The 17,962-nt window shown below is 41.4% G+C and overlaps 1 long non-coding RNA gene across 3 annotated transcripts in view; it reads right to left on the reverse strand.

Annotated features, from left to right (window-relative positions):
• LOC123280444 (uncharacterized) overlaps positions 1 to 14,231 on the reverse strand; it is a 51,158-nt gene extending 36,927 nt beyond the window's left edge. For all 3 annotated transcript variants that reach the window (XR_011497684.1, XR_011497686.1, XR_011497685.1), the window contains exons 1-3: positions 13,976 to 14,231; positions 13,442 to 13,523; positions 5,931 to 6,051 (exon numbers count right to left, since the gene is read on the reverse strand). This is a non-coding gene — a long non-coding RNA (uncharacterized lncRNA). The remainder of the gene's footprint in view (positions 1 to 5,930; positions 6,052 to 13,441; positions 13,524 to 13,975) is intronic.
• Between the last annotated feature and the right edge of the window lie 3,731 nt (positions 14,232 to 17,962).

The raw sequence follows: 17,962 nt of genomic DNA on the forward strand, positions 1-17,962 counted from the left end.
ACCACTGTGTTTAGAGTAGTGTTTGTTATGTACCAATAGGAACCAACACAATATAGACAAATGAGAGTTATTTCTTAGATGTCAAAACAAGTGTCCAAGTTTTCTCCACAGAAATCAACACCCGTCAACAGCTTGTACCTCTGACAAATACCTCAAATGTAAACAAATAAACAAACAAATAAAAGCTGGCCTCAGTATTTCATGAAAGGAGTGGATTCCAAACAGTTTTACCTACTCAGAGAGATAAGAATTTTGTTTGAGAAAGGGCGTGCTCAACCAATATTTGGTGAATGAATAAAGGAATGGCCCATAGAGCCATGGAATGTTTAGGTGAGGGTACAACAGCAGGCAAAGGATCATTTTCCAAGAACAATGGCAATCTTAGCCCCCAGTTCAAACAAATTCAATCCTACAGAAATCTCTAGGGCTTATCCTATGTTCTTATTCTGTCATATTTAATGATATTTATCAACGACCAAATCATATGCAAAGAACATATACTTGTATATGCAACTGACACAAAACTGAGCTGGATAACAAAAACATTTGATGGCAGAGAGACTCAAAATTATTTTGACAAGCTGGAATAATGAAGCAAGATAAAAATGAGTGGCTGGAGTAATCTTATCCCAAAGAGCAGCTGAAGAGGTCATGCAAGGGCCTCAAAGTCTTTTGCGGGAGGTGATGGACTCATCCTGAAGATAATAGGAAGCCATGGGATGCTTTAGAAATATAGTGTTTTAGAAGATTAATTTGACATGTTCTTATGTGAGGGACTCAAGGGAGAAGAAATGGAAAGAAGGAAGGACACTTAGCACTTAGGAAATGTTTAAAGTCCCATAACACAGAAAATATATGGATCCAGGTTGATCTGACCACAGTGAGAGAAAAAGACAGACAGAGGTGATTCGGTAGCACGACCAGCAGGACTTGTGCAGCAGATGAGGTATCAGGTGAAGGAAGAGTCAAAGAAGACTCAGAGGCCTTGAGTGAGAGGTGGGTGAGCTGATGGAAACAGAAAAAACGAAGGCGGAAGTATGCTTGGAGAAGAGGAAAATGAGCTCAGGGGGAATCTATCGACTTTGAGACAGTGCTGGCAAGACATTTCGGTAAAAAGAGCCAATTGATAATTGGAGACCTTGGATTACGGTTTAGGGGAGAAGGCAGGTTTAGGGAATCATCAGCCTGGAGGCGATCCTAAAGCCATGAATGAATTCCCATATTTTTGCCATGCTAAACCATATTAGGTCTTGATCTTCATGGCTCAGGATGAATTTTTTTTTTTTTAAGATTGGACCCTGAACTAACATCTTTGCCAATCTTCTTTTTTTTTTTTTCCTCCTTCTCCCCAAAGCCCCCACCCCACCCCCCTGCTGGTACATAGTTGTATGTTCTAGTTGTAGGTCCTTCTCATTGTGCTACCAGGTCCTTCCGGTTGTGTAGGACGTCACCTCAGCATGGCCTGAAGAGCGGTGCTACGTCCGTGCCCAGGATCCAAACTGCCAAAGCCCTGGGCCGCTGAAGCGGAGCACACGAACTTAACCACTCAGCCACAGGGCCAGCCCCAGGATGAAAATTTTTGAAGATACACTACATCTTTTTCATGTAGTGGGCTGCATCATTAGACCTACCATACCACAGCCATTTTCTTGAAATTTAATCCTTAAGAAACAAAATATGAATTGTCAAGAGTACCTATATTCATTTGGGCTCTCAATATATTTTGAAGTATTCCTCCTACTCATTTCAACTGACAGGATTGGCCACAGAAATTGAGAACCATTTTTGACGCTTTTAAAGAATATTGGGTGGGCCACCATCCCTACTGCTCTCCACTTGAATAAATTGTAAGAACATCAAGAGCTTTTGTACAGCCAAAAAGAACCAAAGAATGTGCAGCTGGAGGTATCAGCTGTGCATATCGAATTCTAGCCAAAATAACTCCCAGAGTGTCCAGCTGCAGGGAGAGAAAGAAAAAGAGAAGACAGACAATAATTCAGTCAGGGAAGTCAACAGTGGCTAAAGATTCAAGTTGGCCACAGAGTACTATTACAGTTGGGTACCAGGAGAGGTGCTGCTGCCACCACAACATTTGGGTAACTTACAATTGCAAAGTGCACATCTGTCTGTGACCATCTGTCTGAAAGCAAACTGGGGGTCAGAGGCACAGGAAAGTACAGTGACCTGAAAGTGGAATGAGATAAGATAAGGAGAGGAAAATATGTAAGGAATCTAATTGATTTCACTGAGAAAGAGACAGCAAGTTGAAAGAAAGTGTGGGATGGGGTCTCCTTAAGTAAATTATGACTCAGCAAGTGCCATTTTATCTAAGAAAATAATTACAGGAAAGCAATGTTTCCTGAAAAGTGTTTCTGTGAATGAGCCCACTGGAATAGTAACTGTGGTTCCTTGCAGATGAAGGGGTGGCATTGCATCACTTCCCCAGAGATGACGTGGCCAGGTCTCAGCCAGGTACAGAAGTGAGATACTACAATCATGCACTTCTAGAAAGCATTGAAACCTATTTTCCTTGGCCTCCATGACATCTAGCACATTCCATATGCTGATTGTCCTCCAATTTCCCTGGACATTCTTTAGTCTCTTTCACAGGTTTCTCTACCTCTGCCTATTTTAATAATCCTAGAGCTCCTCTGGGCTCTAAGCCTTCTTATTTTGCCATTCACTCTCCCTAGGGGGTCTCATCTGCTCCCTTGGCTTTAGTGTCATTCATGTGTTCCCAACTGTTAAGTATTTACAATCACCCAGACCTCTTGTCTGAGCTCAGACCTGGACAGCAGCTGCACACTGGGTATCTCCCCTTGGGCATTTTACAAACTCAACTTGTCTAAAATTGAACTCATGGCTTTCTCCTAGAGACTCATGCTTCCTTTACTGTTTCTTATCATTAAATGGCACGTCCATTCACTTGTTACCCAAGTTGGCCACCTAGGAATCCTCATTTGAAAGCTCTTTCCCTTGGCCCACAATTCAACAACACATCGGTGTCCCAAATTAATCCACTGTTCTCCAAACCCGTTTCTGTTATGCTAGGCCAAGGAACCACTATCTTTCATTTCATTATCACAACAGCCTTCTAACTTGTCTCCCTGTCTATGATCTTGATTCTGCCCTACTTCCTCCCCGATCCATTCTCAAGCACTCACTCTGAAACAAATCCAATCATCTCCCTTCTTCTGCCTAATACTCTTCAGTGGGTTACTATGGCTATTAGGATAAGGTCCAAATTCCTTAATATGATTTGCATAATTTGGTCCATCCTACCTTTTACCCCTCACCTTTGCTTCCCTTTAAACTCTACGGTCTAGCCATACTGAGTTTTTTCTAGTTCCTTGAACCCACCAAGTTCTCCCTTAACTACAGCCTTTGCATATGCTGCCTGGCACTCTCTTCTCCTTTTGTTTGCCAAACAATAACAATTCATCCCTCAGGTCCCAGTTGAGGCAAAAGTTCCTATGACAAGCCTTCCATGACCAGTCCAGTCTGGATTAGGTGCCCTGCAGTGAACTCTTAAACACCCTGTATTTTCCCCATCAAATCACACTCTACTGTTAACACCTATTTACCTGTCTTTATACTCCACTAGACCTTGAGCTCCATGAGGGCAGGAAGCATGTCTGTTTTGTGGGCAATCGTATGTCCAGCACCCAGCCCAGTATTGTTATATGTTGAATAATTAAATAATTACAGGAATATGTGATTGTAGACCTTCTGATCAGCAGCGGAACTCTGCCAGGTCTATGTCAAACAATGTCCCCCTACAAAATTAGACAAATTCCCAAAGGTCGTTTGTCTAAGATGAGCCTGGCAGCTACAGCATCTCCAGGAACATTCATTCCCTGATGTGCAGCCAACAGGAGTCTCCTGAGGGATTCTCAGCTGGAGCTCACTGCAAAGCTCTTACTCCAAGCACAAAAATATCTCTTCACTTCTAGTAAGGGACATCAAGAAATAAAGAATCTTTCCTTTGGTATCAGAATCCTAGGGAGGCAGAATATAAAGCAAAAACTTCTGGATAGACTCAGTCTTCCTAGAGAAGACGGTATTGGATGGTTCCCTAAATCAGTGGTCTGTAAACTTGAATTTGTATCAGAATCACCCACAGGACTTATTGAAGCCCAGATGTCTGGGCCTGACCCCCAGAGTTTCTGATTCAGTATGCCTGGGATGGGGCCTGAGAATTTGCATTTCTAATAAGTTTCCAGGTGATGCTGATGTTGCTGATCTGGGGACCACAACCTTGAGAACCATTGCACTAAACATTTGACTCACCCCTCTTAGTCATACAAACATGAGAGAAGTAGGCTCCCACTGTGCTGGGGGAGGAGGGGCACCTCTTCCTAAACCCCCGGAGAAGAAGCTCTCATTGCTGGGCTGGAAGTGGGGAAACTTGCCTAGGGATTAAAGAATCTTTGGGAAACAAGAAATCACAAAATCAAAACTCCAGTCCCTTCTGTACTGAGGTTAAGTTTACTAGAACCACTCTGATAACTTAGGACAGTTCAAATTATAATAATTCTTCAAGAAAAGAACATCAGGAGCCTGGTGGTGGACGTGCCTACCCAGCATTCATTCATTCTTCTGAAAACAGCTCATTTCCCTTTGGGGAACTACCATTTCCTAGTTCTCAGCCTTTATGATTCAGGTAAGACAGATTTCACCCCCTAAGGCACAGGGGAGGTCCCCAAACTCAGATCTGGCCAATAAATGGGTGCCACACCCAGCCCACAATGATTGGTTAAGAGCTGGCATGACACAAGTTGGTCTAATGAGAGTCAGCCCTGGACAACAGTAGATATTTGGGGGACAGGGACCCTCTTTTTCCTCTGGGGTTGCCAAACTGAAAGGAGGTAAGTCTGGGGCTTCTGGTGGTCATTGCCACCAGCTGGAAGAGTATGCAAAGAGTGACACTGACACTGAAGAAAACTCAGCCAAGAGACAAAGGAGACATACTCCTGGCAACAGCATCTGGATCCAGCAGAGCCTAAAGTTAGAATATTCCTGAACTTGAGCTGAGTTTCTGTCACTTGCAACTGAAAGAGTCTTGACTGGTGGAATTCTACTAGCAAACTCACGTGTTTCTCTGGTCTAGGATGTTTCAGTAACCAACTGCTCTAGCAGTTTCCCTCAAGATGGACAGAACTGCCAGGCCTACAGCTTTGCCAACCCCTCTGGGATTCCACTGAATAAAACTTTTCCTAACAAATCACTTCTTAGCATAGCACTTAGCCTCATTGCTGCTTGCTTGCCTTCTTTGTATCCTCTGTGAACTCCCCAATTGGAAGACCTATATCCTTTATAACAATTTTCTTGGTTGCCGTGCATGCTCGCTGGCTCACAGTAGGTGCGCAATTAAGTGACTGTTTGCAAACAGCCTTTAAAAGAAAAATAAGAAGTTTACTTCTGATTAGTCTGCATCCAAATCGAATAAAAGAAAAAATGGGAGAGAGGCAAGGACAGCAAAGTAGTGGAAATAATTAAACTAAAACAGGTAATGACCCACAAAGGTGAGCTTCCAAAGTCGGGTGAACACCCACTCTGCTCTAGAATATTTCTAAATCCCAACTCCCATGAGTTTTTCTTTTTCTTTTTTTGAAAAAGCCATTACGGAGAATGGGGTGCCAGAGGATGACAACTGGGTTGGTGACTCCCACATAAGTCAGCTTCCTCTTCCCCAAATCAGTTTCCAGAAACTCTGCCACATCATGCGATGAGAACCCCCTGGCTTCTCACTCAGAGGAAAGTCTCAGAGGTCTTGGGCAAAGACGACAGCAGCCCTCCTTTGGTGGCTTTCTGTGATAAATAGCTTCCTGCCAGAGCACTCGCAAAACCTAAGCGCGTGGAAAAGAATAATGACATGGGAAACAGAACCCAGGAAAGGTTTGTAAGCGTACCCAGCACAGGGTACTCACATCTTTGTGATTAAACACGCCTCTTGCCTCCTGAGGAGTCTCTCAGCATCACTTGTGGTCACTGACTCTCCATCCAACCGCTGGACCCCAGAAGCAGCCCATCTTTCTGACATCAAGAAACCTGCCACAGAAGAAAAACAGAAACAGCACAGATGGAGCTGCCTTTTCAAATCCTTGTGGATGTCATGAGATTAGCAGCTTTCCTCTGAGTCGGCCTCAAAGACTTCCTTTACAATTGTTCATCAGCTAGCTCAAGGCATAGGCAGTGAAGTTCACTAAAACAAAAACATAACCTCAAACATCCAAAACAGCTGGTGGAAATTGTGACTGTTTTAGAGGAGCTGACTTATCTAGCTGAGTCAAAACAAGTGTGAGCACTTCAAACAGGCACGAGATCAGAAACAAAATTAGGTGTTTATTGAGTGCTGTCCCTCTTGATTTTTTTTTCTCCCTCACCGGACATGAATCTCCCCCTTAGCTTCAGCCTGACAAGGAATAAAATCCTTTATAAGAATTGACATTTGGGGAAATTCATTTTAAAATAAGGGGTTTTTTCCTAACTGTACAAGTAATACATATTCTTTAGAAGAAATTTAGAAAATGCAGAAAAACCACAAATAATAAAAATCGCTTACAGTAATCCCATTGCTACTGGTTCCATTTTGTTCTGTTTTAATGTTGGCTTTTCATATGCATGCACACCGCACAATTTTAAACATATGATTTCGATCCTGATTTTTCACCTAGTATATTATGACCATTTCCCTATGTCATTTGTATATTCTTCCACAGTATTTTTATGTCTGCGTATGAACACCATAAATTATTTAACTAATGTCCATTGTAAACATTTAGGATATTTCTAATTTTGTGCTATTGTAAACAATCCTGTGAAGAATACCCTTGTTGATAAATCTTTACATATGTACATAGGAAATTTACTTTCTCTTTCAGGGCACTGAAATTCAGAATATAAAACGGATGGTAATTGGCAGTGAAAGAGTGTAGCCCCTCTCTTCCCGAGAGTTTCTGCCCATTGTCTCTTTATACCTCTTTTCAGACCAGTTAGACAGCTACTGTTAGAACTTCAAGGCCTTTCTGGTTTCACGGAAGCCTTGCTGTCAGTCAAGTCAATGGTCTCTCCAGTTTGCCATACAGAACCACTAAAATAACTGTTTTTTAAATGTATGGCAAGAAATGAAAGCAAATAAAATAAATATTAGGAAATTTGGCTAATCTTGTTAGGAAAAAGAAAATAAAGAAGCATAACTATATCCAAAGAGGTATCAGGCTGATTAGACTGGGCTACTCAAAACTTTATCTTCCAGGAAACTCTCAAATTTGATCATTTGTAGCAGGTTTTACAACTACGGGAGACTAGCCACAATTTTCTACTTTCTTATATTTACTATTTCCCAATTCAAAAAGTGAAATGAAACATTCCAAAGGAGAAGACTCTTAAATGGCATTATTTTCTCTTATTTTAGATTTACTGCCCACATTGAACAACCATTGCTTCCGTATTGGCACAGCCATTCAGTCAATCACCATCGGGGGATGAATCATTCCAGAATTTGGATAACAGAGAAGTTTGCCTCCCGCCAAAGCTCAACAAACGTTGGTAAAATTTGGGAAAATCATTATCATGAAAGACTGCAGTGGTTTCAAAGAGCATCTCTTAGTAGTTAACTGCAATCTATGCCTCTAAAAAAAGTGTAAGGAACTTCATGTATGTACACACACACCCGCGCACACGCACACACACAGCCCCTGCCGGTTTCCCTTAAAAGTCTTGTTCTCTTCATCACCAATGAGTGGAATTAAAAACAGTTGGTCAAGCTCCACTAATCGACAGCTGCTTGCAATTAGATGAAGCATTTAGAGCCATTCTCTTAACTACCTTCCCAACTGCCTAACCATTCAGCATGAGCAGTACACCGTGACAATTTGCCAGAATGTTTAACTGATCTCCATCTCTAGTGGTTTCTATACCTTCCTTATTTTCTTCGGTCTTCCCACACACTGTCTGACTCTTCCAGTTCCTCTTGTTAAATTAGGGGTATTCAGAGAAGGGATTAGTTGAAACCAGGTCGAGCTGCTTTGTGCTAAGATGGAAAATTCTACCCAGGCGACTATTAGAGGGCAAAGTAGATCTTGATGTTTCTCAAAGAGAAGAGAAAAGATGCCCTTTCTTCCTTTTTTTTCTAACGATGAACTGGAAAGTTCACTGTAATTTTTCTCTTTAAGCATGAAGAGGGAAAACAAAAATTACTGGGCTTTTGTAAACTCTTTCCAATTCTTGTAACTCATAAACATTAATTTTGGAGTAGGGAGAAAATGTACAGCTCACTTTAGTCAATTTTTTTCCTTTACGAATTGGGCATCAAGAGTCTAGACATTTCTCCCAAGGTCACAGAAAAAGTGGCAGAGCGTGGGCTGAGTCCAACTCGCCCACTTCTCAGTTCAGATTGTTTTCTGCCAGTTCCCTTCTCTGAAGAGAAAATCGTCCCATCTCTGGAAAGGGCAGAGGCCAGGATGGCTCTCCCACTTGCCCTATCCAAGGGCTAGAGCGGCAGTCCTCCCAAGCTTCTCTAGCCAGTAACCCATCTTAGAGCTTAAAGTGGAAAGACAAACAGACACGACATGGCTTCTCCTTTGCAATTACTTGTCTCACTACCCCACCTTCCCCTCCCCCACCTAAAAAAGACCCTCCACAAACTTAACCACATCCAATGTTTTTTCTCCATCCCAGCCTCCCTGATGTTTATCACCATCCTACACTCATTTGGCCTTTTTTGCGGTGGAGGAAGCAGGAGGAGAACGAAGGGGATATTGTAGGAAGGGAAGAGGAAAAAAAGTAAGAGAGGTGGAGAAGGAGAATCAGTAGAAGGAGGCAGTTATAACTACTCAAAATTCAAGAGGAGAATAACAGCTAAGACAAGAAGGGGAGCCCCCACAGGCCAGACCTCATGCTCGCAGCCCTGACTTCTGTCTCCACTCTTCCAGAGGCTGATATCCTGTCTCCGAAAAGCTCCTCCCATGACCACAAGCCTCTAGTCCAGTGTTTCAGACAGTCATGGAGCCTTCCTTCTGTATCTGAGGGCCCCCTGCAGACATTAATTTACTTTCTCTTTAAACTCATATTTCCATTATACTTACTGTAGACAGTTATCCTTATAGATTTTTCTGCTTCAAAGTCTTTTTGTTGATCATTTTATTATGCTTCTCTATACTATATGTACATTAAATATTTTCCTGCTATATATTTATGTACATATATAATATGTCCCTGCTACCCATACAGAGAGATATATAAATAGATAGATAATAGACTGTAGATGTACATGCAGAGAGAAAGAAAGAAATCTAAAAAATTTTCCTGTGGCCATAATGTTCTAAATGTTAAATATCATTCTGGTTAAAATTAGTGTTATATTTATTACAAGTAGACAGCTGGTCAACAGAACATAAATATATTATAACTCTGATAGATAATTATTAAATATATAAAATATACTGTATTAGAAATGAATCTGAATGAATTCAACAACATTGTTTTCTATCCCAATTAATTCATGTATCCATGATCTGATATTACTTAACGCTAAACTGTGGCAGTTTTCAGAGTCAATTGTTTTCCCAATTTTTCATTTTTATAGAGGTAACCACTGAGAAAGCGCTTGTTTTATCCACCTAAATAAATAGAGGACATGAAAGTTTGTAATATAGTGACAGTATGTGACATTAAATTCTAGGGGCTCCTTCATACCAAAATGACAAAGTGATCCATCATCAAAAATTATTTTTAATGCCCTACCTGCTGACAGCTTAGTGAGAGCCTTGTTCAATTTTGTTGAAAGCCAAGAGCTAGAGACCAGTTGCCTTGAGAACAGATTTTGTTTTTAATCCTGTGATGAGTCATTCACTTTTTCAACACCAAGGTCATGATTTTGAGTTACTCCTTGTTTGTCCCCCAAGTGATTTAACAACCTAGGACAAGACCTCCTAACAAGATTCACTAGGAGGTAAGTGTGCCTTTATTCGTAAAGAGGTTGGAAAGGTAAGTGAGCACCACCAGGGCAGATCCGTGTGAGGAAAGCACATAAGGAATATGATTCTCTTAAAACCACATGTGCCTGCACACCCCTTAGGAAGTCTTTGTGCACCCCGGGAATACGCACATCCCAAGTTGAATATCACGGGACAAGATCCTGCATGATTCAGCCCCCACCCCTACTTCTCCGTCTCATTTCAAACCCTTCTTTCCTTCATGCTTTCAGTCCCTCTGGGTCACTGACCATGCTGGTCTTGCACTTTCTCAGAGACACCGTCTCTGACCATCCAATATAAAATAGGTTTCCCAGTTATTTTCTCTCGTAGTTCCCTGCTCTTCTCCTTCCCAACACTCATCACAATTTGCCATCGTGTATTTATTTGTGTTTATATGGGAACCCACTAGACCAGTGTCTAATGTGGTCCCCTCCCAGCTTCTTTAGCATCGATTGAGAACTTGTTAGAAATGCAAATTCCCAGGCCCCACCTCGGACCTGCTGAATGAGAAACTCGGAAGCAATCTGTGTTTTATTAATTCTTCCAGGTGTTTCTGAAGCCACTAAAGTTTGAGTACCAATGTCCTGGATCATAATCTCCAAGAAGGCTGAAGCTATGTCAGTTTTCTTCAGCACTATAAATCCAGGACTTTGCCAGTGGCCAGCGAATAAGAGATGCTCCATAAATACGTACTACTGAATAAACTCAAAGACGACAAAAGCTTGCCACACAGTAAGAAATATATTCATGCAGTGACCCACTATATATATGGAAATATATACATATATAATTTCACATAATAATTCCTTTACTACATGCCATGAACTGCAAACATTCTGCATCCTACTCAATTTGTTCTGATTCTTTTCTGTTTTGGGGGGGTTTTGTTTTTGTTTTTGTTTTGCTGAAAAGAGGACCACTAAATTTATTTCACACTCTTCTAATGGGTCTTACATGCAGTTTGAGGCTAGTCATCAAAGTTGTTCTACGGAAACTCACGCCTATACCCCTATTATTCTTTTAATCTGGAATTCCCTTCCCCCCTCATTTCCTCATGCCAAATCCTACTGATTCTTTAAGGCTCACCTCGCATAGAGGATTCCTCTACTGTGAAGGTAATATTTCCCTCTTCTTAACTCCCACCACGGGTTCTCTGTACCCAGCTTATGACTTTTCCTACTTTCTCCTGTTAATATAGTGTTTATGGGACATCACTTTTCCTATTAAAGTTAATCCTTCAGAGCAGAATCCATATCTGCTTCATCCTTGTACTCTTCACAACATTCAGCATTTAACTTCAAATAATGTTTCCTAAGTAAATTAGACATTCAAGGAGGGAGCTGTTAATTTCAGTTATGGTTCTGTGGAGAAATGTTTTTAAAGCAAGTAAGATCTCAATGAGTGGCTGAGAGAAGGAGGGCGTGTGAAGAGAAGGGAGCCATGTGGGCAAAATGTCCAAGACAGTGACATGCAGGGCACCTTCAGGCAACCTTACGTGTGTGGTGGAGAAAAGGCTGGAAAGGCAGATGGGGTCAGATGGCAGAGTGCCTTAAGTGACCCAGACTTTATTCTGCAAGGAAAAGGGAACCATCATAGGTCTGTGGTTGCTTTTCTGTTTTAAAAAATGATAACTGTGGTGGCAAGATATAAGAGATCTAAGAGTGAGGTGGCTATGAAAATGCGCCACTCAGAGCTCCTGTTGTGGGCAGCATATTGCATATCCACTGACCAGCTCAGCTGCTACCCCTGTGAATCCACCACCACATTGGGGCTGGGGACATGTTTTCCTGGCTGCCCCCAACCAATGACTGGGGCTCCTAGTGCTGACCAATTCCTGTGGCACACACGACCTTCCGACTTTTGCACAAGGACTCCTCGTCCACCCGGCCACAACTTTCTGAGCCCTGTGCTGCAGTCTGAGCCTTCCGATGTAAGCCCCTTCCTTTCCTCCAGTCAGATCTGCATTGCAGAGTAAAGGTTCTCCCAACCACTCCTGCTTCCTCACCTTAATCCTTCCCAGACATTTCCCCTAATAAATCTCTTAGACTTCTAATCCTGTCTTGGCATCCGCTTCTCTGGGGATGTGAGCCAACTGCAGAGGAGCAGATAAGATCAGAAAGGAGGCAGAGGAAAAAAAGGTAAGATGAGCCTGCCTGTGGATTAAAATACACATACGCCTGAAAATATACGTGTGTTTACTGATGTTTACATACAGATATTGAATATACAACAGACACTCAAACTTACTGAAATTATCAAAACTGAAGGCAGAGTTCACCTGGGAAGCCACTGTGTAGGAAGGAATGCAGATCTTTTATCAAACTGCATTTCTTATTAGGCATTAATCCAACTAAAGTCAGATAACACGAGACAATATTTCACAAAATGTGAGATTCCTGGCTGACCAGAATACTCTCTCCATATCACATGCTGCCACAGAAGCTCGGACCACAAAATACAAGCAGATGTCAACACTTTCACCTTCCACTTTCTAAATATTGCTGATCAGGCCAAGTTTCATTTCACTTATTGGGCCACTTTCCATGTTAAGGGAGAAGGGTTGAGGAAGGGCGGAAGAAAGTGTTAGGATTGAAGTTTCATATCTGCTCAAGAAAACTGATGTTGCTTATTGCTGGGTTTCAAGAGAAAAGCTTCCCTAAACCAGCGAACAGTTGCTCAGAGGAATCTATAGACCAAAACAGGGAAATGTTTTCTGTAAAGGGCCAGATAGTAAATATTCTAGCCTTTGTGCGTCATACGGTCTCTGCTGCATACTCAACTCTGCTGTTACAGCGCGAAAGCAGCCATCAACAACACAGAAACGAATGTGTGCTCTGTTCCAATAAAACTTTATTTACAAAAACAGACAGTGGGCCAGATTTGGCCAGGGACATTGTTTGCCAACCCTTGATATAGAACAATAGGAATTCTTCCCCCAAAATAGCCTTTTTGGTTTGCAAGTGGATGTTCTACCTGCTTTCTAATCTTTTATCTACTTAATACAGAAAGTACACAATTAAAATCTAGTTGAAAATGACCAGTTATATTAAACCCCCTCTTAATAGGGGAAATGACCATGATACAAGCTGTGGCCTGGAAGAAAGAAGCCAAAATAGTCATCCGACTTCAGTCTAAAATTACTTTTACCCAGCAAACCAGCCGTTCTCAAAGTGTGGTCCTTGGACCAGCAGCATCAGCACCACCAGAGAAATTGTTAGAAATGAAAATTCTCAGGCCCTGTTCCTGTCATGAATCAGAATAAGAAAGCATGCGGCCCAGCAATCAGTGTTTTAACAAACCCTCCAAGTAATAGTGATGCAAGGTCAAGCTTGAGAACCACTAAGCTAGGATATATTTGAAGTTGCCTATGCCTCAAATTCTTCAGCAGTGAAGTAAGACTGTTGAAGTGACCCCTATCACTACGGCCACAAAGAGATTGCCAAGACTTGGCTGATACTCACTTAAGGTTCTTCACTTAACTGAAGATTGTTAGCGCTTCAGTCAAAACACATGTCCTTCTTTTTTCCTTTGAATTTGGATCACCTGCATTTAGAAGAAAAGATTATTTCATTCTAAATCGAATATATTCATAAAGATTTTCTTCAGCTCGATTTGTAGAATGATCAATAGAGTCCTCAGGACTGTAGAGATAAGAGATATAACTTGTAATGGGGAGAAGATCCCAGCTGGGCCAGAGCCAAGATTTGTATATCTCCGGTGTGTGGAATTAGGCAACACCCAAACCCCACCCAAGTATCTATTTGCACTCTCAATTTACATGAGGACTTAGGAGAATCCTGGAGAAAATCTCAAGCCATATCTATGAGACTGGGGATCAGAGAGTAGAGCCAAATCTGGGAGAGTCGGCAGGATAGGAGAGGAATGGAAATGAAGAATGAGAGGGGAACAGAAGGCAGATTTCAAGTCTCCTCCTCCCCCACATGCACCCACACACCAAAATTACATTAACCATCAGGGAAAGTAATCTGACAAACCGGACACGATCAGCTGGAATGCCCTTCAGAGTGTAAGCAGAGTCAGGTTCTGGGTATGTCACGGCAGCTGGCACATGAACCATTTCCCCTCAGCTCTCCTGGAGGCACATGAGCACCCTGGGGTTACACGGTGGCTGGGCGTCTTAGGTTTGCACAGAGAAACAGGAGGCGCAGTAAGTTCTATAATGTTCCATGGATCCAAGCAATTCTCCTGAGGCCTGACAGTCTTCCCACTTCACAAGAGACTGACGAACTCTTGAAAAAGAAGTAGGATTGACAGCTCTGGAGTCAGATGGGGAATTGGCAGCAGAGCAGAGGTCAAGAGTTTTGCAGTCAGCAGTCCCACAAGAGCTTTGATCAGGCACCCTTTGGAGACTTCCTCAACACTTGGGAAAGTCTATGCAAAGTCCTAGAGTTCCCAAGTGAGCCAGCTGGAGCTTGGATGCAGCAAGATTCTGGTAAACATATTAGTGTAACTATATCACACCTATAACACAGTGAGGTGGGGGATGTGTCCAATACCCCTGTGACCTGTATCAGATTCTTTCTGTTCACCTTTCGTTTATTCCAACACTCACTATAGCAACTGGTTTTGCACAGACTCCAACTAGCCTCACACAGGTATAACCAGAAGAGCCTCTCCTCCAGCAAACCTCCTGCCTCGCACCCCAGGGCTTCTCTGTTGAGACTAGGGAGAGGGGCAATTAACACCCATGGGGTCAAGTTTTGACCAGTGGGGATAGGAACTGATTAATAAATGCTTCTGTCTTTTTCCCACCACCGCTACCAAATGGAAGGTTCTGAAACCCATTTCATTCAGCTCCTCAGGCGGACCTGGGGGATCAAGTAACCAGTTGCTCACAGTTGCGGATGACTCAACATTGCATACTCGTTTTGGGTCTCCCTCCTTCCCTGCTTTGCAACCCTGTCCATCACTAGTGAGTCCTGGATCTCACTCCCCCATGAATATTTGCACTTAAACCTTTGGTTCAGGCTCTACTTTCAGAGGAGCCCAGGCTAAGTTAGGAATGTTTAGGTTTCACGTGACATAGAAGCAATAATACATTTGTGGTCAATATAAGACTTGTATATCTTTCAAACAAATGACTCTATTTCCTATTTTATGTGATTTATATATAGTGTAATCATTCCATTACGTGCCTCTAGCAAACATATAATAATTCTCATCATTTCCCTAAATTCCTAATCTTGCATTTCCAATATACAAAGAATTCTAGCCTTTTTTTTTTAAAGCTAAATATAAGCACATGCCAGGACTCTAAGAATTCATTATATAGTACTCTAGTGATCTGAAACAGCGATAACAAACAAGTTGCAAAGCAGACTCAAGACAGATGATGAGAAGAAATACAAGCTAAAGAAGACACAAATAGTACAGGGTCTTGGTTTTAGTAAAGAGAATGAGCAGCTGAAAGTTTGCTTTCTACAGCTATAATGATAAATCACCATTTCTAAAACCTAAGGGGAAAAAATGTCCTCACTGGCGTTTAATTTCCTGTCCTGGTCTGTCTTCTCTCCACCACCCCCATCCTCCCACTAAGGACTTTTGCTTCTCTGAACTGGTGGTTGCTACTTTATTCTGTTTTCCTTCTCAGCCTTTCAGTATAAAACTCCAAAGATCATTTAGAATCCAGGTGAAATTCAAGGAGAATACTTTCATTAGGGGGAAAAAAATAAAGTAAACGCAGCTAAAATTTTCAAAACAATTTACAAGCTAAAACATTTTAATTCTTCACATTAAAAAACAAATTCTTGCAGTATGAAGGGTTGAGAATACGAAGAAATTCTCCTTTCAGACGCCCTTTAGTCTTCTAGTCCCAAACAGAAAAGGATGGTGGTATAGATTAGTTTTTCTACCAATGGTAGCCATTTTAATTTCTTGGACACGAAAGTAAAAATTACCTTCCCTCTTTGTCATATATGGCACATGGGCCAAATCACAGATGTCCTCAAACATCCCTAATGATACTGGGTACCCCATATCACCAACCTTTAACCCTCTCTGCCTCTGACCAAGATCTCCCCAGGTGTGAATCATTTTAATTCCAGAAAATGAAGCTTCTTCCTTAACTATAAAGCATTTAAGTGCTATTAAAAAATCCTCCTCATAATTTTTGTCATCATTAAGCCAAATTCTCAACCCATGTTAGCTCTCAGGGATTGTATCCCCAGGGATAGTGTAGGCTGACCATCTGGTCCTTTGGCCTTGAACCACCACATTTTGATGACACCACATTTTGATCACACTGAGTGATCATCCTATAAACAAGTACTCTTTGATATTACTTCAATATAAGGATCAATTAATTTACTGGGAAAATGGCTTTGTTGAGCTCAAGTTATGTAAAAACTGATTCAAAGTCACCTTGTGTGTCCTCACAAATGTCTCTAACAGTCACTCAAGACCCACATAGCTGTGCTAGGGCAGGAAAACTGAGCTCAGTTGATTTCTCCCAACAACATGAGATGACTGAAATAAATAAGCCACCTGAATAACCAAAGGTATATATAATACTATATTTCTCAGCCTCTCAAATGAGTCTATGTTCTGGCTAGCAAAATATAAACATTATAAATATGTTAATTTTTCCTAAGCTTGTCAATAAACATAATATGATCCTCACAAAATTCCTTCAGTTTTGTTCCTGGAGCTAGACAAGTTGATTATAAAACTAGTGGTTCTTCTGGGATAGGTCATTCAAAGCAGCCTTTATCCCCTTCCCCCTTCCTACTGTTAGAAAGTGAGATGGCTGGAGCTCCAGCCGTCATCTCAGGCCATGAGAGACCTTGCAGATGAATGCCACATGCTAGGATGATAGACTAGAAAGACAGAAAGAGCTTAAGCCACTGGTGATGTTAGAATCACTGTACCAACCTTGAACTCCTACCTTTAGCCTTTTGCCAGAGGAAACAAACTCTTTTGAAACACATTAAGCTACTATATTTTCTCAACTTTGGCTGAACCTAGTCCTACTTGATGCAATATGCCATTGGCCAAATGGCCAAATGATATCATCAACAATTCAAAATAAGTCCATCAGTTCTGATGGCTGCAACTCACTTTTAAATGCATCCCCCCAAAATAATAATAAGATAGACTGATAAATGGATAGAGATAGATATATATATGATAAAGTAAATATAGCAAAATACTAATTATAGAATATAGATGGTGGGTATATGGGTATTCACTATACAATTCCTTCAACATTTTGTAACAAAACGCTGAAAATCCTATTGATAAGCCACCAGTACCGCTTATTATGATTTAAAAGATATTCCTAGCAACGAGGAACGTTGTAGCTTCTTTTCTCTCACTAAAAGGGTGACTTGTCTTCCTGTTCTATAAACACTATTGTGGGCTTAAAGTTTTAAAAAATAGAACTGGAAGTACTGCCAATTGGACAAACCGGGTGCAAGCAAAAATTTTAAAGGCTGTATAAACAGAAATCCATCTGGAGAGATGTTTTCTGCAGCAACATAGTAAAAGCTAGAATAGAATTTCCTGATATAGATGTACTCTGCAAATCCCACTGGGTACAAGCGAGAGGCATCTTGCTCTTTAAAATTTAAAAGTAACTTTCACCCATGAAATGAAGCTAGGAATGTTAGAATCTCAACTAAGCTGAGCTCAGCACTAGGTAACTTCATTTTCTTCCCCTGTTAAGATTCTCTTTTCCTTCCTTATCAATACGGGGACACTTCTAAGGAGATAGAATTTCAGTTTGGCCTTCTGAGCAACTTGAATCATTTCTGTTGAAAGGGTAAAAATTGTGTTGTTGGATCTTTTCCCGTGGATCTGTATTCTAAGCAAAACAAGATTGGATTGACTGCTGAACAATTACTGGCAAGAATGCTAAAGTTTGCAGAGGTCTTGCCTGTAAACCGCCAATACAGAAGAAAAAGTCTTTTCTTATTCTCTGAAATAACGTGAGAATGTGAATTGGGGTTCCTGAAAACAGTGCT

Source organism: Equus asinus, chromosome 24, assembly GCF_041296235.1.
Source record: "Equus asinus isolate D_3611 breed Donkey chromosome 24, EquAss-T2T_v2, whole genome shotgun sequence".
NCBI classification, from domain to species: domain Eukaryota; kingdom Metazoa; phylum Chordata; class Mammalia; order Perissodactyla; family Equidae; genus Equus; species Equus asinus.